The 25,231-nt window shown below is 55.2% G+C and overlaps 2 long non-coding RNA genes across 4 annotated transcripts; both read right to left on the reverse strand.

The window, feature by feature from the left end:
• Positions 1-453: 453 nt before the first annotated feature.
• Positions 454-9,270, reverse strand: LOC142077417 (uncharacterized). Its single transcript, XR_012671798.1, has 7 exons — positions 9,107-9,270; positions 8,612-9,068; positions 7,628-7,713; positions 7,190-7,363; positions 6,588-6,856; positions 6,303-6,412; positions 454-4,396 (listed from the first exon to the last, which is right to left on the reverse strand). It is a non-coding gene; the product is annotated as an uncharacterized LOC142077417 (long non-coding RNA).
• Positions 9,271-10,746: 1,476 nt separating this feature from the next.
• Positions 10,747-14,992, reverse strand: LOC142077416 (uncharacterized). Of its 3 annotated transcripts, XR_012671796.1 has the most exons (6): positions 14,608-14,992; positions 12,487-12,550; positions 11,935-12,108; positions 11,595-11,830; positions 11,089-11,242; positions 10,747-10,908 (listed from the first exon to the last, which is right to left on the reverse strand). It is a non-coding gene; the product is annotated as an uncharacterized LOC142077416 (long non-coding RNA). The 3 variants fall into 3 exon arrangements; XR_012671795.1 differs by lacking the exon at positions 11,089-11,242 and having other exon boundaries at positions 14,608-14,975; XR_012671797.1 differs by lacking the exons at positions 10,747-10,908; positions 11,089-11,242 and having other exon boundaries at positions 11,496-11,830; positions 14,608-14,967.
• Positions 14,993-25,231: the final 10,239 nt, after the last annotated feature.

Raw genomic sequence — 25,231 nt, forward strand, 5'->3', positions numbered from 1 at the left:
GCGGCACCCTCGCACCCGTGCCGCCGCCGCCGCCGCTCCGTGCCTCCGACACGGACCCCACCGGCCCAGCCGGCCCCCCACAAGCACCGCCGCCCTCCTGGGGTTTTTCCCGGGAACCGCCGAGTGATCGCCCGGCCCCCGCCCACCTTCGCCCCCGGTGTAGCCGCAGCTCGGCGACCGCGCTCCTCCTCCCGTGATTCACACTGGCCAGCCGGGGCAGGGCAGCACCAGCACGAGCACCAGCCCCTCCCCAGGCAGCCACCCCTTTACAGGGAGGGGCCGTCGCCATCAGCCTCACTGCCCGCACCTGGGGCTCCTCCAGCCCCGGCCCGCAGCTGGAGCCCAGCAGGAACAGAGGGCCATCGGCCAACCCCCGCTCAGCGTCACCTCCTCCCCTGGGCTCTGTCACAGCCCCTCTCCTGGTGCAAAGGGAGTGCAAATGCAGCCGTGAGGGCAAAGGAGACGGCGAGTGTTTATTTAGTCACGCACGTAACAAGTCCCGGGAGCGAGTCTGCTCCGGGGCTCGGGGTCCCCGACGCTCCCCCAGCCCATGGGACACCTCGGCAATCGTTCCCGGAGCCACGCTTGTCGGTTCGGCAGGGAACGGACGGTCGGTCGGCTGGCTCCTGGACCGATGGGCTGCTGGGCAGAGGTGGAGGCTGCCAAAAACGTGGAGCGGGGCGCAGGACACGAGAAGAAAAAAGCCGCAGCAGGCTAGACGGGAGGGTGTAGCGAGAAAGCGTGAGGCAGGGAACAGGACAGCGAGAGAAGGATGGGGACAGGGAGCCCGACAGAGGTGAAGAAAGAAGCAGCAGGAAGAGAGGAAGGGAAGCAGCAAAAAGAGGGAGACAGAGCAGGACAGAGACTGACAAAGAAGGACAGGGAGCAGGATGGAGATGCAGGAAAAACCTGGGATGGGCAGCACGACAGAAAGGGAGGAAGGAAGGGAAAGAATATGGGCAGGAAGCCAGACCGAGACACATGGAGAAAGATTAAAAAGCGACAAGAACAGGTCAAAGAGGAAGGAATGAAACAGGGACAGGGAGCCGGCACAGCGAATGATGGAGGGAAGGGCCCGTATGGGGGGAACAACACAAAACAAACCACACAGCTACATGCTACGTAGCAGGGAGGGAAGAATTAAGAATTAGGAACAGCGAGCTGGAAAAAAAAACAAACAGATGGAAAGCAAGAAGAATAGCAACACGTACAGAAAGAAGAGGGGGGAAATTCTAAAATAGGGTCATCGGGAAGCCAGAGATAGTGAGAAGGAGAGAGGACAAAAGCGACAGGCTACAAGGCAGAGAGGGCAGAATTAATGAATAGCGACAGAAAACTGGCCAGAGAGAGATGGAGAAAGGCAAAAGATTGGACGGCTGACAGTGCACAGAGGGAAGAATTCAAAAACCATGAACAGGGAGCTGGACAGAGAGAGAGGCAGAAATAAAATGGGGACAAGTGACAGGCCACAGGGCAGAGAGAGAGAGGAACTGATAAACAGGGGACCAGACAGAACACAATGTAGAATAGAAAAAACCAGCAGCAGGCTACAGGGAAGAGGTAGGAATTAAAGAACAGGGACGGGGAGCTGGACAGAGAGACACGGAGAGAGAAAGAAAAAAAACAGCAATGGCTACAATATGGATAGGGAAAAAATAAAAACTAGCAGTAGGGAGCTGGACAGAGAGAGATGGAGAAAGACAAATAGCATGGGGCTACGGGACAGAGAATGTGGAACTAAAACACGGAGGGAGGGAGCCGGACACAGAGAGGGACCGAGGAAAAAATCCAGACAGGCTACACGGGGCAGACGGAGGAATTAAAATCTGGGGACAGGGAGCCAGACAGAGAGAGAGGGAGATCGCAGGGAATAGCGGTGGGTGCAGGAAGACGAGTGAGGTATTAATAAATAGGGACAGGGAGCCAGACAGAGACAGAGTAATGCAAAAATAGTGACAGGGTACAGGGCAGAGAAGAAGAATTTAAAATGGGGCGCAGCAAGATAGATATAGAGAGATGGAGAAAAGAAAAAAGCGACAGGGTACGCGGCAGAGAGGGAGGAATTAAAAAACAGGGACGGGAAGCAAGAAAGAGTGAGGTGGAGGAAGCGGCGGGGCATTAAAACTGAGGGACGGGGAGCTGGGAAAGAAGAGGTGGAGAAAGAAATAGAAACACAATGTGCTACAGGGCCGTGAAAGAAGAAACCGAAGAACTGGGACAGGGAGCCAGAGAAAAAGAGCCAGAGAAAGAAAAAATACCGACGGACTACGTAACAGAGAGAGAGGAATGAAAAAATAGGGAGCCGGAGCCGGGCAGAGCAAGAAGGAGGAAAAAAAAATAATCAGGGGCCAACAGGGCAGAGAAAGGTAGAAAGGAAAAAACAGGGATCCGGAGCCAAACAGAAAGAAAATGATAGCGATGGGCTACAGGGAGAAGAGGGAAAAATTAAGAGAGGGACGAGGACCCGGACGCGGCATGATGCACACAGGAAGTATAGCAACAGCTAGGGGGCAGAGAGGGAGGAATTATAACATAGGGATGGAGAGCCAGAGGTGGAGGGAAGATAAAGAGAGGGGAAAAAAACCAGACAGCCTACAGGGAAGAGAAGGAGGAATTAAAAAATTGGGATCCAGAGCCAGAGAGAGAGAGATGGAGAAAGAAGAAATTGAAAAATAGGGAGCAGGAGCCAACCAGAGAGAGACAGAGAAAGGAAATACCGTGATGGGCTCCAAGACGGAGAGGGATGGATTTCAAAAAAGAAGGGACCGGGAGTCGTACAGAGAGAGACAGAGAAAGAGAAGATAGCGACGGGCCGCAGGGCAGCGAGGGAAGAACTAAAAAGTAGGGACAGGGAGCCAGACAGAGAGCGATGGAGAAAGAAAAAAAAATGCGACAGGCTATAGGGCAGACAGGGAGCGATTAACAACTCGGGACAGGGAGCGGGACAGAGAACGGAAAAATAGTGACGGGCTGCAGGGCAGAGAGGGAGGAATTACAAAACGGGGACAGGGAGCCAGACACAGAGAGATGAGGAAAGGCAAATAATAGCATTGTGCTACAGGGCCGAGAGGGAGAAACTGAAAAATAGGGACCGAGAGCCAGAATGACGAGAGACAAAGTAAGAACAAACCGCTATAGGCCACAGGACAGACAGGGAGGAATTTTTAAAAAACAGGACCGGAAGCTATCTACAGAAAGACGTCGGGAAACAAAAATTGAACAAGCAAAACGTACAGGACAGAGAGGGATGAATTTAAAAAAAAAAAAATAAAGACAGGGAGCCGGACAGAGAGACACAGACAAATTAAAAACAGCAATGGGCTACAAGACAGATAGGGAGAAATTAAAAAATCCTGGACGGGAGCTGGACGGGGAGAGACGGCAAAAGAAATGAAATCGCAACGTGGCACAGAGCCAGGAAGGACAAAATTGAAAAACAGGTCCTGGGAACTGGAAAGAGAGAGACAGAGAAAGAAAAGAGACCGATGGGCTCTAGGGCAGAGAGGGAGGAATGAAAAAACAGGGGTGGGGAGCCAGAAAGAGAGACTGAGAAATAAGAGGGAGAACGCAACAGGCCACAGGGTACAGACAGACGAAGTACAAAAGAGGGGCCGGGACCCGGACGGAAAGAGGCGGAGAAAGGGAACTTCACAAGTGACGGGCTACAGGGCAGAAAGCGAGGAATTTAGAAAATCAGGATCTTGAGCGGACCGAGAGAGACAGAGAAAATGAAAATGGTGATGGGTAACAGGGCAGAGAGGAAGGAATTAAAAAACAGGGAGAGGGAACAGGACAGAGAGACTGAGAAAAGGAAAACTCCTGACAGACTTCCAGAGAGAGAAGGAGGCATTAAAAATTACAGACAGGGAGTGGGACAGACAGACAGAGAAAGAAAAAAACGGCAGTGGGCTACCGGGCAAAGGAGAGGAGAGTTTAAAAGTGGGGACAGCGAGACGAACAGAGAGGGACGGAGAAAGGAAAGAAGCGCCCGAGGGACAGGGAGCTGGACAGAGAGAGACAGAGACAGCAACAATACCGACACACTAACTACAGGACAAATAGGGAAGAACGCAAAAATAGTGGCCGGGAGCCAGACAGAGAGAGACGGAGAAGGAAAAAATAGCCACAGGCTACAGGGCAGAGAGAGGGAGGACCTAAAACATGGGAACAGGGAGCCGCTCAGAACGAGATGGAAAAAGGAGGTACAGGGGAGCAAAAAAAAAAAATCGCAGCACAGTGGGAAAGGGAGGGGACCAGGTGAGGGGCGCGGAGGAACCAGGACTCACTGCAGCTCTCGCTGTCAGTGCTGCCGGGAGAATTTGACAGTTCAGACGCTTCCTTCTCCTTCTCTCCTCCTTTCCTTTTCTGTAACTTCGGTCGCTTGGCTGTCCTCCACCTAAGAGAATACATGGGTGTCTCACAGGTCTTACGAGACAAAGCTTCCTAGACGCGTAGCCTCGCTCGCGCGCTACACGCAGGAGTAGGACAGAGGAAAACAGGAAGAAAATTATGAGCAGGGTGCAGAACAGACGGCTTGAGAGAAAAATTGAATTATAGAAATAAGGAAAGAGAGAGAGAGGAAAAAACATAGTGAACACACCAGAAGGACTGAGGGGAAAAGAGAGAGAGAGAGATCAGGATAAAGAGAGGGAGAAAGAAAAACCAGTGCTGCAGGATGAGAAAAAAGGCCAGGAAGCAGGACAAAGGAGAATCATGCTGGGCAGGGGTATATAGCGAGAAACGATGCAAACAGGCAGTGGTATGGACATATACAGACAAAAAGTTAGGGGGAGGATGGATGACAAAGAGATAACAGAAAAAAGACAGAGAACGGGACAGAGAAGTGAAGCAATAAAAAATAGGGCCAGGGAGCAGGACAGAGGAAGAGAGACAGAGAGAGAGGGACAGGTAAGGCAGCAGATAATTGGAGAAAGAAAAGAAAGGGAACAGCACAGAGGGTCACAGAGAAAAAGAGAGGGATGGCAGAAAGAGAAAAATAAGATGACAGAGAAGAACTGAGAAGCAGACAGAAAAAGGTACAGGGAAAAGGACAGAGATGGAGAAAACAGAGAAAGACTGGAGGCAGAACAAAGGGAAAGACTGACAAGTACAGGGAGCAGGACAAAGGGATGCAGGAGGAAAAATAGTGATGGGCAGCAGGTTAGAGAAAAAGTAAGAAAAAGAGCAAGAACAGCAAGAGAAGGAGAATGATAGAAGGATGTAGAGAGAAAGACCGGGACACGTAAAAGGAAGGGTTGGGGGACACACACGTCACAAGAGTAGAAATAAAAAAAGAGGGATAGGGAGCGAGACAGCGTGACAGAGGGAGACGGAGGGGGGGAAGGAGTGGGATGCAAGGATAAAAGAAAGCATAGGTACAGGGAAAAGAAAAGAATGAGAGAAAGAGGAGAATGGGGAGCAGGAGACAGAGAGATGGAGAACAAAAAAATAGTGATGGGCCGAAGAACAAAAATACAGAGAATTAAAAAAATACTTCTAGGGAGCAGGACAGAGCAATAGAGCAAGAGGAAAAAATGAACAGGGAGAAGGTCTGGTAACACACAGGAGGACTGCATATTACCAGGACACTGCGGGAGTGAGAGGGAGGGAACACAGAGCAGGACAGAGGAATAGAGAGAGAAAAAAAATAGGGACAGGAAGAAAAGCAGAGTAACCAAGAGAGGAAAAAAAACAGAAAGGGAACTGGACAGAGATGGGCAGCAGAACAGAGCAGGACTAAAAGATAGAGAAAGAAGCATTAGAGGCAGACGAATAGAGACAGGAAAAAACAGGTTGAAGGAAAGAGAGAGAGAGAGTGACAAAACCCAGGCAGAGAGTAGCAGAAAGAAAAACCAGTGACAAACAGCAGGACAGAGGCGGGGGGGCAGGGGGAAGGAAGGACAGGACGAAGGAGAGAGAAAGAGACAGAAGGACAGAAAGAGATAGGGAGGCAGGAAAGGAGAGATAGAGGAAGGAAGGCAGGGACACGGCGCTGCACGTACAGGCGCAGAGAGCAAAAGAAAGCCAGAGAACAGACCAGAGAAATTGTGGGGAAAAAAGAAACAAATGCAGATCAGGACAAAGAGATAGAAAAGGAAAAAACCGCGATGGGCTACAGAACAGAGACAGAGAATGAAAAAAAAGAGGGAGACGGAGCAGGACACAAGAATAGAGGAAGAGGTACAGGGGAACAAAACAAAGAAAAACACTGCAGCGTGGGAAACAGAGGTGACCAGGGGAGAGGCTGGGAGGGCCCAGGATGCATAAGAGGGAAGACAGTGCCCTGAGCGCCTGGGACTCACCTCAGCTCTCGCTCTCGGCACTGCCGGGAGAATTTGACAGTTCAGACGCTTCTTTCTCCTTCTCTCCTCCCTTCCTCTTCTGTAACTCCGGTCGCTTTGCTGTCCTCCACCTAAAAGAATACGTGGGTATCTCACAGCTCTGACGAGACGAGGCTTCCTACACAAGTAGCCTCGCTCGCTCGTGCACTACGTGGCCGTACCGCGCCATTGATGACGCACACAGACCCTGCGGTCCGTGTTGGCGGCCTGGCCTGCTGCGGACTACGAAGAGGGATCCTTCCTCACCTGGAAAAGCAAGCTCTTTCTCGCCTGCAGCAGGAGGCAGCTGCTGGCCACGTGGCCTTCAATGTCATCTTCTTTACCTTTCTCCGGCCTCTCCAGCTTCAGCCGCGGCAGCCCCTGTCCACATCCAGTAAGTGCTCCACCAGACCCTTTTTGCCCCAACGCTGCGAGGAAAGCGAAGCCGGGCAGAGACAACCCACGCAAGCCTGAAGCGGGTGCCATCAACGGCATCCCCAAGGCAGGAACAGACAACTGCACCCTCAGTGCAGCCTCTGGAAGAGAGAAAGAAAAAGCAGCGACCGATAGTACCGTAGCTTGCCCCTGGCCGCATCCTCTCCTTCTGCAGGGGCTTCTGGAGACGCATCAAAGGCCAGCTTGCCGACTGGGCTTGGGGGTGACCTGGGGCTACAGGGCTCCAGCAGACCGGGAGCCTGCCGCAGCGAGCAGTTTGAAGCTTCCCGTCCCGCCACCCCCGAGCGGCCAGCGGGCAGGAGACACCGCCCCATCCGCCGAGGGGACTCGCTCGCCTCACCGATGACCTCGGCCCTGACCCGCCGCCGCACTGCAGGTTAAGGAAAAAGGACGTGATAAAAGCAGTAACTCACCAAAACCACATCAGGACTCTCTGTCACTAGTTACGAGGCTGCTACCGCTTCTCGGGAAAGCCTGGAAAACGCACCGAAGCGACGCCGATTTGTCCCGTGTTATCCACGCCGTTTCTTTGACCTTGATTGCTTTTAGCACAGATGCTAGTATCTCACTAAGGTGTTCGAGTGCTCCTGTAAGGCATTTTAAACACTGACTGACTGAAAAAGCATGAAGCTTTTATCGTGAAAACAAAGCCTGTTTCTCCCGAACATCCCAACTCTTACAAACGGTTCCTTTCCTCTTCTAGTCCAACATTATTTTCACAGCACCCTTTCACAGCAAGCGCACAGAAACAGAAGACTGTGCTTGCAGGAAGAGAAAACAGACGGAGGGAAGCAAGCTTTGCATAGGCGTACCACAAAAACCAACAACAAAACAAAACTTTGACGTTGTACCTTTTTTTTCTTTTAGAGCTCGTCCCTGTCTCAGCTGATCGTCTCGTCAGAGCACGAGGTGCAGATGATCCGTATCCCGATGACATCTGCACACGATGAACACATGTTCAGAAATAGTCCAGATCTGTAAGACTGGTGTCATTTGTGTGGTTCCAAGCATCATAACTCCATTTTACTGACCAATGCATTTGTGAGGAAACTAAGTAGCTTTTAAATGTAGCCTCTCCTTGGGGAGAAAAATGCGTTACGGAGTGAAAAAAAGGATGATTCAGAGCTCCCAACCATGACGGAGCAGTGGGAAAACTAATGAAAGTGAAGACCAACAGCAGCAACACGAAGCAGCATTTGGCTTTAATTCTGATCACGTACTTAAGCGGCTCGCCAAGTCTATACCTCGATCCTATGAATGACTAGCCCTTTTTTGGAACGACCAACTTTTGTCCTTCAAAGTCCTAGATTGAAGACTCCACTGAACAGAATGTGGATTGAGCCACAGGACAACGTGCCATCAACACTCTAATGAAAAAAAAATCAAGTAAAAATCAAGTTTAAATATCAGTTTCCATCGTGTCTCATTCATTACGTTTCTAGTAGTACCTGGGTGCTCCAAAATTCACTCTCCTGACACCACGTAGTACTACAAATTGAGTTACGTGTGTAAAAATAAAAGGCTCTTTCCAACCTGCCCGTAAAATCAGTATGAACAAACAGAAGAGAAACACTTGACCCTAAAGAAGGTCACAGGCAGCTCTTAATTTTTCGTAGATGAAAGCTCATTCTTTTCCCTGAAAGGAAAACACTCGTAACTACCCAGGGACCGATGCAGGAACGAGGCACGCACACTCTGTTCACGGCAATTGTTCATCAGCTTTTCTGCACCGGCAGCAAATTTGCCTTTTCCCTGGGTTTTACGTGGAGCATCTGCAGCGACCTTGGACGCGCCAATGTTTCTCCCGGCTCCCCCGGCCCCACACGTGCCATTACCTGAGCAGCAAGCGGCGTCAGCCACGCAGGATTTTCTTCACGTGACGCAGAAGGTGACGCTGGGAAAAGAGCAGGCACAAAATGAACCTGTTTGTCACACCCAGCCAAAGGTGAAAACCCAGGGAAGGATTCTGCCGTGCGGGGCCGGGCTGTGCACCCCGGGAGCTCCAGCCGGCCGGTTTCGCTCCCCTTTGCCGGGTACCGGGGAGACACCGCCGCCTCGTGCTGCCGCCTGCCCCCCGGGGAGAGCCGGGGGACCCCCACCTCACTTCAGCCCTCGGGAACGGGTCCGGGAGAGACCCTCCACGCAAAGAGAGCGGATCCACGCGTGGCGTGGATTTAATCCCCGAGGGAAGAGGCCGGGCTCCCCGCTGGCAGAAGGACAACTCGCCTCCCTGCCGCTCGGAGCGCCTTGCCGGGGACAGCCCTGCCTGCGCCTGGCTGCTCTTCAGCCGTGCTGGGAGTGCAGTCTGGCCGACGGATGCTCCAGCAAACAGACACTGCAGCGAATCGCAGCTCCCGCTCGTTACAGCTGCTGGTAATTTTGCCTCTGGCTAAGGCATGCCCCAGACAGCGGACACTCCGTCTCGTTCCAGCTCCTGCTTGCTACGGTTCTGGCTAATTGAAGCTCCAGCTCCGCACCGTTGATTTCAGCTCCTTCTCCTCACAAGCTCCAGCTATTTGCAACAGCCTGGGCTTTTGACAAGGTCCTAAACCAATCGCCGTCAAAACTCGACTATTAGGATTAAATATCATAGTTGGACATTGTATAAACATTAATCAGTTTGTACGACTAATCAGTTAATAACTATTCGAAGCAGTCGACAAGCAAGAGCTGGACTCGAAGAGGGCATGCGGGGTCTGAAAAGCAGAGACCACCTCTTCCCCCCAGAGACCACCGCAGACGTTGAGTTGGGCCTGGTGCATGCCGGCCTCCCGCACTTCGGGGTCCAGCAGGACCAGACCCGCCCCTCCCCCCGGAGAGGGTCCACGCACCCTGCCCACCCCCTGCTTTCCCCTGCAGCCCCCAATGCCCTCCCACCCCCCCGCACAAACAGCCAAACCAGCTTCTGCTTTGGGCCCCCAAACCAGCTCACTTAGCGCCCACTTCTTAGCCCAAAAACCCAGCTGCTGCGCCTCTTCTCGAGTCCCAAAGGTGCCCCCGGGGAGGGCAAGCGCTTGCGTGATGCTTCGGGCAGAAACGGGGGTGAAAGGTCTGATCCCGGTGCTGGGGGAGCAGAGGCGAGCTGGCTCGGACCAGCTTTTGCTCCTGGAACAACCCCAGGTCCCTGCTCCGAGGTCTCTGCTCCGAGGTCACAGCGAGGCATCTGAAAAACAAAAATCCCAACGGATATTTCAGCACGTTAAAAAAAACAGCACCGAAGGCAGCAGAGGAATTCGGTCAGGACAAGGGAGAGGGTAGCAGTCGAGCTAAAGGAGGGTGCCAGGCAAACGGGTGTCCTGGTCTCGGCTGGGATAGGGTTAAATTTCTTCCTAGTGCTGTGTTTTGGATTTAGTATGAGGAGAATGTTGATAACACACTGATGTTTTCAGTTGTTGCTAAGTGCCCTCCTAGTCCAAGGACAGCTCCCGTGCCTACTGACTGAGCTAGGTACACAAGATGGGAGGGAACATAATCAGGACAGCCAGCCCAGCTGGCCAATGGGGTATTGCATACCATGTGACATCATGCTCAGTATATGAAGGGTAGGCATGATCCAGGAAGTACCGATCGCTACTTGGTAATCGGTCAGCGCGGGTGGTGAGCAATTGCATTGTGCATCACTCATTTTGTATATTTTATCATTATCATTTTCCCTTTTTTTCCCTGTTCTATTAAACTGTCTTTATCTCAACCCACGAGTTTTTCCTCACTCTCACCCTTCCGATTCTCTCCCCGTCCAGCTGGGGGCGGGGGGAGTGAGTGAGCGGCTGCGTGGCATTTGGCTGCCTGCCAGGTTAAACCACGACAACGGGTCAGCTCGAAATACAACGCGGCCTTTAAAAGCTCGAGCAATTCGAACGCTTAAAATCCGCGTGAGGACTAATTGACGTGATTCTGAACACGCCCTTAGCAGACAAGTAAACGCTCTCGCTGGTGTCGTAAAACGCCTCGTCCCTTCCTTACAGCACCGCTGCAGGGAGATAACCCCGTGAGGCTGCAGGACAAGGGCGCGCCGTAATCAGCATCTACGCTCACGGATCCACCGCCACAGCTCCAGCCCTTGCGCTGCTGCTGCTGCTGCTGCTGCGCATCTCGCTCGCTTGGCCGATAAAGCTGAAAGTGAAGTGTAAAACTTTGAAGAGTAAAATGAAAAAGAAAGAACAAATCTCAGCAATTCATTTTATGCTAAAAAGGCGTGCGTACGCTTACAGACGTACAATGAGAAGGCTTATATATATATAAAAATATTTGATTTTCCTTTTGCGTTCATTGAAATTGCGTAGCTGTGAATTCATACCGTTAAATTATCTACCTCCAAGCTACACAGCTATCGTTTGACCAGGGGTTTTGCGTGTGTGACATGACTAGGAGGGACGCCTGGCCAGCTGCGCCGAGACCGATGCTACCGAACTGCCGGGGAAACGCGCCGTCGAAAGCGAGACAGAAATAAAGTGCTTCAGAGCACTCTGCCAAAAGATCGGGAAAAAAGCCCCTAACGTTCAGTTGCCTCTCTTTTTAAACGTTTAGAGCAACTACCCAACTGCTTAAGCACACCTAATAAATTATACACTACAGCTATTTGGCAGTTGCAGTTTAAACAATGCAAGTCAGTTTGGAAATTAGACAATTTTAACTTTCTTTTTAAAATTTCATTTATGATAGAAAAATCAGTGAGATAAGAGATCTCCCATACGGTTTTACTTTTTTTTGGGGGGGGGGGGGGGGGAGGGGGGCGGTGGGGAATATCAAATCCCCGGTGCTGCAATACATCAGGCTACCAAAAAGGACTGGCAGGTTTGCTAACGCTGTTGGCCGTACCCAAGCGTGCGGAGGAACGCGTCTTTACGATCTCTCGACCGTTACACCCGAGAACCAAAGATCAGCCGTACGTCGACTATTGGAAGATGTGCTGCGCTTGGGTCCTTGCAAGGAAATCAACTTAACTCCTTTTTTTTTTCCAGAGAGAGTGAAAAGTCTCCTTGCGGATGACTTCTACTGCCAAGCACGTCATCTCTGAAGATCCATTCTGATGGGAAGTTTGTAAAAGGCAACTCCTTTGAATGAAAAAGATTTCCATTCTGGAAAATCTCTTTCCAACCGAAGTCAAAATTACGCGCTGCAGGTTAGGAAAAAGGACATTAGAGAATCAGTAACTCACCGAAAACACATCAGGACTCTCTGTCGCTAGTTACGAGGCTGCTACCGCTTCTCGGGAAAGCCTGGAAAACACACCGAAGCGACGCCGATTTGTCCCGTGTTGTCCACGCCTCTTCTTTGACCTTGATTGCTTTTAGCACAGATGCTAGTATCTCAGTAAGGTTTTCGAGTGCTCCTGTAAGGTACTTTAAACACTGACTGAAAAAGCATAAAGCTTTTATCGTGAAAACAAAGCCTGTTTCTCCCGAACATCCCAACTCTTACAAACGGTTCCTTTCCTCTTCTAGTCCAACATTATTTTCACAGCACCCTTTAATAGCAAGCGCACAGAAACAGAAGACTCTGCTTTCAGGAAGAGAAAATAGACGAAGGAAAGCAAGCCTTGAATAGGCGTACCACGCTCCAGAACAGACCTTTATTTTTAGTATTTGTGTTAAAATATTTCATGTTAAAAAAATCAGATAGAAGGAGAGTTGCCACATTCTTCGTGTTAACTGTAAAGTCCACACTACAAGCACCTTAGGAAAAATGCAGACACATATCACAGGCATACCTTGTACCTGCAGACCACTATGGATCCTTTCCATCCGTCTCGTACTTTCACAGCAGTTGACATTCTGCTGAGAGGAAAGGCAAAAAAAAAAAAAAAAAGTTTAGCACAAAGCTTCCTTTTCTGTGAAGACTACAACTGAGTGGAGGAGAAAGTATTTTGCATCATCTTTGGTGCAGTTGTTGAGACAGGCCACTAGAGCTTATGCATGTTTTAGACAACCGTGCCTTTTTTTTTGGCTCATCGGCAGCTTTAGTTTCGCTAGAACTCACTTGCCTAGAGACACGCAGGTGACAGGCACAGACACCTATGTACGTTTTCTCAAGCCTAAGTAGAGCCACGATTTCCTCACCCGATACGTCCCAAGTTGAGTATTTTTGTTAAAGAGTACGGCAACCCGTCTGTCCTCGCGAACTCGCTGCAAAAGAGGAATCCTTTTTTCCAGGCCGTTTCTCCAAACGGTCGAGATCTTTGAAAACTGCAGTTGTGCCACCAAACCTGCTCAGGGTCCCTCCCAACCTTCGACCATCGTTAGATTTAACAGGCACACACTCTATTCCGTCTTCCAACAGCAAAAATACATAACGCCCCCAGACCCCTAGCGCAACCCTACGGACGTTCACACACACCTCGCTGTTTTGATGAGGAGCCACTGAGCACCCCTGCGAGCACAGCGGGATCATGCGCAAGACCAGTGTCCTGGTTTCGGCTGGGATAGAGTTAATTCTCTTCCTGGTAACTGGTATAGCGCTGTGTTTTAGATTTAGGACGAGAAAAACGTGGATAACACGCTGATGTTTTAGTTGTGGCTAAGTAGCGCTTACGCTAGTCGGGGACTTTTCAGCTTCTCATGCCCTGCCAGCGAGAAGCTGGGAGGGACCTTAGCCAGGACAGATGACCCAAACCGGCCAAAGGGACAGTCCATACCATATGACGTCACGCTCAGTACATAAGCTGGGGGAGTTGGCCGGGCGGCGGCGACTGCCGCTCGGGGACCGGCTGGGCATCAGTCGGCGGGCGGTGAGCAATCGCATTGTGCGTCGCTTATTTTGTATATTCTTTTATCGTTACGATTGTTTCCCCTTCCTGTTCTGTCCCATTAAACTGTCTTTACCTCACCCCACGAACTTCACTTTTTTTTCCGATTCTCTCCCCCACCCCACTTTGGGGGCAGGGGGAGCGAGCGAGCAGCTGCGTGGTGTTTAGCTGCCTGCCGGGTTAAACCACAACAACCAGCTTCACCTACGCCGATTTCAGCGAATGCAGCTTCTGAAGCTTTAAACTGAAAACCGTATCTTGACACTTTGCCGCAGCAGAAACGATCCATAACTAGAACTCTACAAAAACGCAGTAACGCACATTGCAAACCCACAGCAGCGACAGCTTCAGAAATATTTCTACCGGGAACAAGGGAGAAAAACAATACAGTTTCATCTCACGCACAGGAAAGCAGCAGGCAGAGAAAAGGGTCGGCATTCGTAGCCCTTGCAGAACGCAGGCATTCTCCTTCCATTCCTAAACCCGCCTCTTAGGTCGAAATATCACAACACTACTACGGCAATATCGAGAGCAGGGAACAGCAGCCCTGCCGCTGGATGTGCTACTGACTGATGCTATTTACGTAGCAGGACACCTAGACAGAGGGGCACGTTTTTCCACACACAACCCTGAACTTCCTGAAAATTTATGTTTACCAAAACGAGCCATTTGGAACACATTGCCAAACAACGTTTGGCAATAAAACTTTGATGTGTTTGACACACACAAATTTGTGGTAACTCGCTACTTGCTTCCTGCTGTTGTTGTTCTTCCTTCAGAAATTCTACTTGTAGCCAAGTTATTCGCTACCGGTTCAAGCATTTACCTTCCAGGTATTACCAGCACATTTACACAGGCGAGGAACTAAATCGCTCTTCTAAAACTACCCGAGTGAAAATTACAGCCACGAAAGAGGAGTGACAGAGAAGAAAAGGAGAGGTCAGGCAGCAAGAGAGCTCTGCAGGCTGCCACCAGTCAACATCGCACTCTTTTAAAAAAAAAAAAAAAAAACACACAAACCAAAAAATAACACAAACACAAAAAGCCCACAAAAACCAACAACAAAACAAAACCTTGACGTTGTACCTTTTTTTTCTTTTAGAGCTCGTCCCTGTCTCAGCAGATTGTCTCGTCAGAGCATGAAATGCAGGTGATCCGTATCCCGATGACATCTGCACGCGATGAACACGTGTTCAGAAATAGTCCAGATCTGTAAGACCGGTGTCATTTGTGTGGTTTTAATAATCATAACTCCGTTTTATTGACCGATGCATTTGCGAGGAAACTAAGTAACTTTTAAACGTAGCCTCTCCTTGGGGAGAAAAATGCGTTAGGGAGTGAAAAAAATGATGATTCAGAGCTCCCAACCATGACGGAGCAGCGGGGAAATTAACGAAAGTGAAGGCCAACAGCAGCAACACGAAGCGACATTTGGCTTTAATTCTGATCACGTACTTAAGCGGCTCGCCAAGCCTATGCCTCGAGCCTATGAACGACTAGCCCTTTTTCGGAAGGACCAACTTTTTTCCTTAAAAGTCCTAGACTGAAGACTCCACTGAACAGAACGTGGATTGAGCCACAGGACAACGTGCCATCAACACTCTCAGGAAAAAAAAAATCAAGTAAAAATCAAGTTTAAATATCAGTTTCCATCGTGTCTCATTCATTCCGTTTCTAGTGATACCTGGGTGCTCAAAAATTCACTCTCCTGACACCACGTAGTACTACAAATTGAGTTACGCCTATAAAAATAAAAGGCTATTTCCAACCTGCCCATAAAATCAGTATGAACAAACAGAAGAGAAACACTTGAACTTAAAGAAGGACACAGGCAGCTCTTAATTTTTCACAGATGAAAGCTCATTCTTTTCCCTGAAAGGAAAACACTCGTAACTACCCAGGGTTAGTTACGCTAACGAGGGTACGTAGGCACGCTCTGTTCACGGCAATTGTTCATCAGCTTTTCTGCACCGGCAGCAAATTTGCCTTTTCCCTGGGTTTTACGTGGAGCATCTGCAGCGACCTTGGACGCGCCAATGTTTCTCCCGGCTCCCCCGGCCCCACACGTGCCATTACCTGAGCAGCAAGCGGCGTCAGCCACGCAGGATTTTCTTCACGTGACGCGGAAGGTGACGCTGGGAAAAGAGCAGGCACAAAATGAACCTGTTTGTCACACCCAGCCAAAGGTGAAAACCCAGGGAAGGATTCTGCCGTGCGGGGCCAGGCTGTGCACCCCGGGAGCTCCAGCCGGCCGGTTTCGCTCCCCTTTGCCGGGTACCGGGGAGACACCGCCGCCTCGTACTGCCGCCTGCCCCCCGGGGAGAGCCGGGGGACCCCCACCTCACTTCAGCCCTCGGGAACGGGTCCGGGAGAGACCCTCCACGCAAAGAGAGCGGATCCACACGTGGCGTGGATTTAATCCCCGAGGGAAGAGGCCGGGCTCCCCGCTGGCAGAAGGACAACTCGCCTCCCTGCCGCTCGGAGCGCCTTGCCGGGGACAGCCCTGCCTGCGCCTGGCTGCTCTTCAGCCGTGCTGGGAGTGCAGTCTGGCCGACGGATGCTCCAGCAAACAGACACTGCAGCGAATCGCAGCTCCCGCTCGTTACAGCTGCTGGTAATTTTGCCTCTGGCTAAGGCATGCCCCAGACAGCGGACACCCCGTCTCGTTCCAGCTCCTGCTTGCGACGGTTCTGGCTAATTGAAGCTCCAGCTCTGCACCGTTGATTTCAGCTCCTTCTCCTTACAAGCTCCAGCTATTTGCAACAGCCTGGGCTTTTGACAAGGTCCTAAACCAACCGCCGTCAAAACTCGACTATTAGGATTAAATATCATAGTTGGACATTGTATAAACATTAATTAGTTTGTACGACTAATCAGTTAATAACTATTCGAAGCAGTCGACAAGCACGAGCTGGACTCGAAGAGGGCGTGCGGGGTCTGAAAAGCAGAGACCACCTCTTCCCCCCAGAGACCACCGCAGACGTTGAGTTGGGCCTGGTGCGTGCCGGCCTCCCGCACTTCGGGGTCCAGCAGGACCAGAGCCCCTCCCCCCGGGGAGGGTCCACGCACCCTGCCCACCCCCTGCTTTCCCCCGCAGCCCCCAATGCCCTCCCAGCCCCCCGCACAAACGGCCAAACCGGCTTCTGCTTTGGGCCCCCAAACCAGCTCACTTGGCACCCATTTCTGATCCCAAAAACCCAGCTGCTGCGCCTGTTCTCAAGGCCCAAAGATGCCCCCGGGGAGGGCAAGCGCTTGTGTGATGCTTCGGGCAGAAACGGGGCTGAAAGGTCCGATCCCGGTGCCGGGGGAGCAGAGGCGAGCTGGCTGGGACCAGCTTTTGCTCCTGGAACGACCCCAAGTCCCTGATCCGAGGGCTTCCCCTTGGGGCCCTGGGGTGGACCTGTCCCTCCCCTTCAAATGCTCCAGCAGTTTCGGGGGCAGAAGGCCGTTTCTAAGCCCTCTCTCCAGCAGCTCCTCCCTCGACTCGGCCCGTGAAGCCCCCAGACTCGAGCACCTCGCTGGGGCGGGCGGCCTCCGTTGCCTACAGGCTGCCCGTCTGCCTGCAGGGAGGGCTGGGGGGTGCCCGGCCCCACGGGGCGACAGTGGGGACTCGCAGGGAGGGTCTGTTTGCACACAGCGCCCACCCCGCCCCCCCGCCCCGGCCCCACTGCGCGGCCCCCCTAGGGCACGCAGCCCCGCCCCCCAGCCCCACTCCCCAGATGCTCACAGCCCCTCCTCCGCCTGGAGCCCCCCCAGCCCCCGTCCCCGGAGCCTGCAGGACCGCCCCCCCCCCCGCCACAGCCCCACTCCTCGGCTCCCCGGGCCCGCGGCCCCTCACACTCACGCTGCGCCGCCGCCTCGGTGCAGAGCCCGCCGCGCGCCCCGTTGAAATACCCTCCGCAGCCAATCAGCGCGCGGCTCCACCGGACCGCCCGCGCGGGGCACGCCGGGAGTTGTAGTCCCCGCCCCGGGACCGCGCATGCGCACGGCGCCTCGTGCAGCGCGGCTGCCTCTACATCGACACCCGTACAATGGAGGTGATCGTGCACCGACCCTGGTGCAACCCTTGTGCCCCCCCGTGCTCGCAGCCCCTCCCCGGTGTTTGCAAGCGCCTCCCAGCCCCAGGACCCCCGGTGCTCACAGCACCCGACCACACCATTTTCCAGCCCCGTGGGAGCCCCAAGCCCCACTCTCAAGCCCCGCCAGGACCCACAGCCCCACTCCCCAGCTCCTTGGGGGACTGCAGCCCCCGCCCCCAGCCCCACTCCCCAGCCCCCCTAGGACGAACAGCCCCCCCTCCCCGGCCCCCTCCGGGACGCACAGCCCCCCCCAGCCCCCCTCCCCGGCCCCCCCGGGACGCACAGCCCCCCCCCAGCCCCCCTCCGGGACGCACAGCCCCCCCCAGCCCCCCTCCCCGGCCCCCTCCGGGACGCACAGCCCCCCCCCCGGCCCCCTCCGGGACGCACAGCCCCCCCCCCCGGCCCCCCTCCCCGGCCCCCTCCGGGACGCACAGCCCCCCCCGGCCCCCCTCCCCGGCCCCCTCCGGGACGCACAGCCCCCCTCCTCAGTCCCCCGGGGGGTCCCCAGCCTCCCGCCAGCCCGCCGTGCCCGCGGCACCTCAGACTGCCGCCGCCGCCGCCGCCGCCGCCGCCGCCGCCGCCGCCGCCGCCGCCGCCGCCGCCGCCGCCGCCGCCGCCTGGGTGCAGAGCCCGCCGCGCGCCCCGTTGAAATATCCTCCGCAGCCAATCAGCGCGCGGCTCCTCCGGGCCGCCCGCGGGGGGCACGCCGGGAGTTGTAGTCCCCGCCCCGGAAGTGCGCATGCGCACGGCGCCTTGTGCACGGCGGGTGCCTGCGCAGGGACCTCCCTGCAACGGTGGGGATTGTGCAGGGACCTTTGCGCAGCGGGGGGTCGGTGTGTGGAGACGCCCATGCAATGGGGGGGGCAGTGCAGGAAGACCCTTATGCAATTGGTTGGTGTGCAGGGGACCCTCGTGCAATGGCGGGCAGGTGCACGGGGACCCTTGTGCGATGGTGGGGATTGTGCAGGACCCTCGTGTGACAGTGGTGGTTATTTTTCTCGGCAGTACCCTTGGGTTCGGGAGCAAAACAGCCGGTGCCTGAAACCACTGGGGTGTTTTGACCGCTGCTGAGCAGCCTCGAGGCCGCCTCCGGTTCCCACATGGCTCCCATGGTGCGCGTGGACCCTCCTGCAACGGGTGCAGGTGTGCAAGGAGGGTGATCCGGGGTAGGGGTCCCTCTCTGGAGGCACCCAGCTCGAGCTGGCACCTAAGAACTAATCAAGGAGTAATGAGGAACCTTCTCTTGCACCTGACGTTAACCAGCGGGATCCCAGGGTCAGACCCTGTTACGGTGATTGGACCCTGGGGAGGTGGCAGAGGGTGCCCTAGACAGGTTGGGGGGGTTCCCTGGGGAGGACGGGAGCCCCCACCCCCCTGATTGTGGGCACTCCCCCCAAGGAGCAGAGCATGGTGCAAGACTTTAGGGAGGATGAGGGCTAGCAGGACCCCGAGATGGCAGTGCCGGCTCTTCCCAGTGTCTCCCCAGTGCCGGAGGGGGGGGGTGTGTGTGTGTCTCATGACCATGGGGATGGGGGGGGGGGCGGCCTCAGGATGGGGCAGGGGGGGAATCCTGGGGTCCGGGAGGGACCCTGGGAGTGGGGTAGGTAGGGGGACATTGGGGGACAGAGGTGTTTCTCGGGAGATTGAGGACACCATGTGGGGAGTTGAGACTGGGAGGGATGACCCTGGGGAGGTGGGGGGCACCGCGGGGAGAAGGGATCCCACCCCCGACACCTGCAGCCACCCCCAGGGGCAGCTGGGACCCCGACCCACTGGGGGACCAGGATGGGAACGATGGGGACTCACTCATGGATACTGCACAGGTAATAACATAGTTCATGCTGCACCCTGTTGTAGGGTCTCTGGGGTGCCCTGGGCCCTGGGCGCCGAGTCCCCATGACAGCCGGCCCTTCCCGGGGGTCCCCAGGCTGCCGGGCTCCTCTGGCCCCAGCCGGCGGGAGCTGTGTCCTCCCAGCCGCTGGCCACGCAATGGCAGCACCGACCCACGGCCACGCGGAGACAGGGCTGGGGACAGGGCCGGGGTTGCCTGCGCTCCACCTGGGTCTGCAGGGCTCGGGCAGGGGGGACCCGGCATCCTGCAGCTCCGCTCCCACCCTGGGGACCCCAGACACCCCCGGGGGTGCGTCGCTGTCCCTGTCGCTGGTGGCAACCGGCATGGGGGGAAGGTGACAGTGAGGGTCCCCGCCAGTGGCCCGGAGTTCGTCACCGCTGGGGGGACAGGGGACAAGCAGGGCCAGCACCGAGGAGCGACGGCAGCACAGCCTACTCTCTGGGGGTCCCCACCCCCTGTCCCCAGGGGTCCCCTCCGTCCCCGTGGTTTATTGGGGGAACACAGAGCCCAACGACCAGCCGCAGGGACAGGGGACGGGGAGCTGCCCCAGGGATGGGGACAGCACCGGGACACGCCGATACTCTTGGGGGTGCTGGCATGCGGGGGGGGGGCACCCTAACCATTGCCGCCCGGGATGACGAATGCACCGGGATGAGGGAGGCACCGGGATGGGGACGGCGCATGGAGGGGCCAGAGCCGGCGCGCGAACGCCGGGCTGCAGGACCACGCTTCGGCTTCGGGGCGGCAGCAGCGAAGGCGGCGGCGGCGGCGGCGCTGCTGAGCACCTGAGCGGTGCCGGCGCTGCAGTACCGCGATTCGGCCACGGGGCGGCAGCAGCGAGCAGCCGCCGGGCGGCGCGTGCACGGGGGCGGCACCGGCGCTGCAGGCCCGCGCTTTGCAGGCCCAGCGCCCGCCGGCACCGCGCACGTGGGGCGGCAGCGGCGTTTCCTTACCGGAACGAACCAACGAACGCGGCGGCATCACCCCCCAGGCACCACAGTACGGCATTGCCGTTACCGGCGGACGGCAGCGCGGAGAAAGGGGGCGCCACCGCGCATGCGCGGCTCAAGAGCTGCAGTACCCAGTTTTGGTCGCTCGGTGGCAGCAGCGAGCAAAGGAGAGCGCGCCACTGCGCATGCGCGGCTGAAGCACTGCAGTACCGAATTCTGGTCGCTCGGTGGCAGCAGCGAGCAAAGAAAGGCGCGCCACTGCGCATGCGCGGCTCAAGAGCTGCAGTACCGAATTCTGGTCGCTCGGTGGCAGCAGCGAGCAAAGGAGAGCGCGCCACCGCGCATGCGCCGCTCAAGAGCCGCAGTACCCAGCTTTGGTCGCTCGGTGGCAGCAGCGAGCAAAGGAGAGCGCGCCACTGCGCATGCGCAGCTGAAGAGCTGCAGTACCGGATTCTGGTCGCTCGGTGGCAGCAGCGAGCAAAGGAGAGCGCGCCACCGCGCATGCGCCGCTCAAGAGCCGCAGTACCCAGCTTTGGTCGCTCGGTGGCAGCAGCGAGCAAAGGAGAGCGCGCCACTGCGCATGCGCAGCTGAAGAGCTGCAGTACCGGATTCTGGTCGCTCGGTGGCAGCAGCGAGCAAAGGAGAGCGCGCTACTGCGCATGCGCGGCTCAAGAGCTGCAGTACCCGGTTTTGGTCGCTCGGTGGCAGCGGCGAGCAAAGAAAGGCGCGACACTGCGCATGCGCGGCTCAAGAGCTGCAGTACCCAGCTTTGGTCGCTCGGTGGCAGCAGCGAGCAAAGGAAAGCGCGCCACCGCGCATGCGCGGCTCAAGAGCTGCAGTACCCAATTCCGCCCGCAGGGTGCCACCGTCGCCTCACCGGCCCTTTCCCCTTCTCTCCGCCCAGTTCGTACCATCGAAAGACGGTAACTGCTTACTGGCGGTACTGGGCTTAGATTTCCCTGCCCTTTTCCCACTCGCGGCCCGGGCACTAATCTTCATCGCCTCTGTACCAAAAAGCACCCGGTGGCTCCAGCATTTCAGTCCTTTCCCTTTGGCCGCTTTACAAGTCCCGTGGTGGTTTCTGCCCGTGCCCCCCAGCCCATTACCCGGGGAGGAGAAGCAGCACGGGGAACCTGTGGAACAGGTTTCTTTCTAACCCGGGGGAAGCCCCAGGGATCGCTGTCTCGGTCTGCAGGTGGCATCGGGGTTGTGGGAGTGACAGCGGCGACTCAACAGATGCTGGAGAGAGACTTAAAAAAAATAAGGCCACACGGGTGACACCCTGAGAGCAGGGGAGGGGCAGCTATGTCCATCAGGAAACCGCGCTTCTGAGCAGACCCGGTGCCAGCGGCTGACCTGCAAACCGGTGCCAGTGGCTGACCTGCAAACAACGAGCGATACGCTGGTGGTCCTGGGGCTGTGTTGCGGTGTTTGCAGCTTTCCTCGCCTCTGTGCTATCAGCACTCTGCTCTCCTCACCCTGCACACGCGCAGGGCTTGCCACTTGGAGGAGAGACACTGCACGACGTCACTTACCACCCTGCCCTCCAGCGTGCAAAGGAATTAGAAATGAGGCAGGGAAAGCCAAGAGGCCTGCTGGTGTATTAGGCGTCCTCAGCAGTTGACCGTAGAGCCCGGCAGGTTCCATCCTTGCTCTGTGCTTTTGTAGCTTGAACCCCCGATTGTTTTGCCATCGAGACTGCAAGGCGAGGAATACGCCTCTACTTGAACAAGCAAGACCCCTGCCAAATAGCTGAGCTGTGCGCAGTGATAGGCGGCTGCCTGTGACCGACACCTTTTTCTGCTAACACCAGAGCACGCTTCCCTTGTGAAGAGCCATCGGCAGTACAGAACGGACCTGAGCTCTCCTTGCACCGGCTCCCCAGAGAACGGCGTCTCAGTTCGACTGAAGCGTGCAGCAGCCTGTCGTCATCCCAGCCCCTCGCCCTCGAGCAAGCGGCTGCCTGTAGCAGCGGCAGAACCGCTGCTGCGCAGAGGGGAAAGGAACGGCTTGGCGTCAAGCTCTGCGGGCTGCCTGTGGCCCCTGCGGAGCCGACGACCTCGGCAGCCCATACAAAGGGCGAAGCTAGCAGCCTGAGAAGGAGTCACAGGGTGCTGCAGCTCCTGCCACAACCCTCCTTCCCAGCCTGCTGCTGGAGCACAAGGCACTTGAAAGCAGCAGGAAAGAACAAGGAGGGCAAGATGGCAGGAATAACACGGAGAGCCTAAAGCGTTTAGCCAGCAGGGCTTGCAACTCACCTTGTGCCGTGGTTGAATCCCAGCTGGCAACTCAGCACCACACAACCGCTCACTCGCTCCCCCCTCAGTGGGAGGGGGGAGAGAATTGGAAGGGCAAAAGTGAAAAAACTCCACTTGTAAGGAAAAGGGAGGAAAAAACCCCCAAACAACAGAGAGAAAAACCCCAGACAGACAAGCGGTACAAATGAAAACAACGGCTCACCGCCAACCGCCCGATGCCCAGCCGGCCGCAGCCCAGCAGCGGCCCCCCCGCCAACCGCCCCCCGAGTTTTATTTCCTGACGTCACAGGGCCTGGAACATCCCCTGGGTCCGCCGGGGTCAGCTCTCCCAGCGGTGCCCCCTCCCAGGCCCTCGCGCACCCCCAGCCCGCTCGCCGGCAGGGCGGGGCGAGGAGCAGCACAGCCCCCGGCGCGGTGCAAGCGCTGCGCAGCGGGAACTCACGCAGCCCCGCGTCACCGACGCCGTTTGCAGCACAAACCCAAAACGCAGGAGGAGGGAGAGCGGGGTGGGAGTGGGGGGCGGGGGAGCGGGAGGGGGGTGCCAGAGTTTGGGCGGGGGGCAACGGGCAGGTTGGCGGGGCAGGCAGCACCCCAGGGGTCCGGGGCAGAGGGGTTACGGGGAGGCAGTGCGGAACACGGGGGGTGGGAGGAGGGAGAGGAGAGAGGAGGGCAGTGCGGGCACGAGGTAGGAGGGCAGGGGATACGGGGGGCGCGTCGCGGGGAAAACCTCGCACGGGAAAGGCGGGGCGGACACCGGGAGGGGCGGGGGGGGACATGCGTGGGGGTGACCTACGCCAGGGGGTCCACCCGGGACCACCCACAGCAGAAAACTCGCCTGGGATGACCCGCAACAGATAATCCGTTCCCGATGACTGACCCTCGCTGGATAACCACGAGCGATGCCCCTCAAGTGGCTGGTGTTTCACCCCAAATCTTCCCCAAATCGGGGGGTTTTTTGCTTTTCCATAATATCAAAATTGGGGTTTTTTCCTTTTCCAAAACATTCCACCATTTGGAGGTTTTTCAACGCCTTTTCACAACAAAAATTGGTGGTTTTTGCTTTTTCGTTTTGTGCGTGAAAATGGGGTTTTTTTTGCTTTCCGGCTGCCCAAATCCAGGCGGATTTGGCTTTCCCGGGAGCTCCAAGTTGGGTATTTTTCCCCCAAAATTGCGGGCTTTTTTTTCCCCACCCCTTGCAGGCCCCGAATTAGGGGTTTTGTGGTATTTTTAGGCCATGGCGGCAGGTCCCGCTCTGCGTGCGCAGCCCTGCAGGGGAAAGTCCCTGTTGGGGGAACTGGCCCCCAATCAGGATGGGAACAGGCGGAAAAGGAGAACAGGGAAGAGGCAGCTTTTGAAAGCGCTTTTGTATCTTCAATAGAGAGGTGTTTCGGGGCGGGGGGTGTGTGTGTGTGTGTGTGTGTGTGTGTGTGTGTGTCGAATTTTAAAATCCTTTCTGTAAACAGGGTTTCTTTGCATTTTAAAAACCTTATTATCAGAGACATTTACACTTAATGTATTTACACATATCTCTCTATATATATTTAGTGAATATATTTATGTTTCACTTATACCCCCCTATTTCCCACTTCTTATATATAATACCTGCTCAGACTATGGATCTGTTGACTTACATATTTTGAACACTTAAATGTCTTTATAGACTTCTCTATTTACACTTACATATATTTACACCTATATCTTTATAGACTTAGGTTTTAGACTTAGATGTCTATTTACACTTGTACATAATCTCTTAGATTACATATAATGTCTATGTAGACTCTCTATGTAACACGTAGTAAGTGTAGATAGCGGTATCTATTCAGACCTTTTTCTATTTTAAATTCCTTCATGTATAAAATGTATCATCCTTTTTGCATTTGGAAGTTCTTTATTTTTTGATTTATAGAGACGTGAGTTATTTTTGTATCTTAAAACCCTATATACATCTTTCGAATTTTTTTATACTCTAAAATCCTTTATATAATAGGGCAGATATAGGTCCTTATTTTGAAATCCTTTTGTACGTATAAATTAATATTATTTTTCAATATATGTAACAAGGAGAGATTTTTTTCTATTTCGAGGCCTCACAGATATATTTACAGTTTTTAAAAATTTTTGAAACCCCCCCCATGAATTTTCAGGCAATTTGGGCTGTGACCCCCTTTGGGGGGGGGGGAGGGGGGGACACGGACCCCCATGACCCCCCATTCCCCACTCACCTGCTCCTCCACGGCATCATCACCCCCGTGGTGATGCTGGGGTGCCCCAAATGACATCATCACCCCTCCAGGCCCCCCAACCCCCCCTTTTTATTCACCCCCCCAAAAAGACACAAAACGAGGGAAACGGCCCCAACCGGCAGCTCGTTACTTTAATAATGCCGTTTACGTATGTACGCACGCACCCCCGCCAAAAAGGGGGGCTCTGCTAGAAAGATAAAGGAGGGGCGGCCCCCCCAAACGCTTGCAGCCCCCCCCAGCCCCCGTCCCGCAGGCTGCCAGCCGGCCCCTCACCCTCAGCACGCCCAACGACCGGCAGGCAAACCTGGGCCGGGGGTCTCTCCTG

Source organism: Calonectris borealis, unplaced genomic scaffold, assembly GCF_964195595.1.
Source record: "Calonectris borealis unplaced genomic scaffold, bCalBor7.hap1.2 HAP1_SCAFFOLD_246, whole genome shotgun sequence".
Classification (NCBI taxonomy): domain Eukaryota; kingdom Metazoa; phylum Chordata; class Aves; order Procellariiformes; family Procellariidae; genus Calonectris; species Calonectris borealis.